Source organism: Morone saxatilis, unplaced genomic scaffold (genome assembly GCF_004916995.1).
Source record: "Morone saxatilis isolate NCDOM2014 unplaced genomic scaffold, NCSU_SB_2.0 Contig24, whole genome shotgun sequence".
Lineage (NCBI taxonomy): Eukaryota > Metazoa > Chordata > Actinopteri > Moronidae > Morone > Morone saxatilis.
In genome coordinates this window covers 15,339,367-15,339,585 of record NW_023339807.1, presented here as the reverse complement: position 1 = coordinate 15,339,585, position 219 = coordinate 15,339,367, and the positions used below count along the sequence as shown (strand labels likewise).

Sequence of the window (219 nt, the reverse complement as noted above, 5' to 3'; positions counted from 1 at the left end):
TGTGAGTGTATGTGTGTGTTTGTGGCTACAGGGTTGCCGCATGCAGTGAATGCGGAGCTGGCCCTTCAGTATGGACTAAAGGGCCCCAGGGCCACAGCTCCTTCTCCTGGTGTCAGCGCAGCCTTGTCCCCTAACCCCAGTGCTCGTACATCAACCTGAGCGCAACGTTGCGCTCACGTCAGCCGTCAACGTCCTGGCCACGTCCCCCCCCCCCCCCAA

The 219-nt window shown here is 61.2% G+C and overlaps 1 protein-coding gene across 1 annotated transcript in view; it reads right to left on the bottom strand.

Moving 5' to 3' along the window:
• The window catches only part of efna3b (ephrin-A3b), a 55,010-nt gene that overhangs the window by 10,867 nt on the left and 43,924 nt on the right, over window positions 1-219 (bottom strand).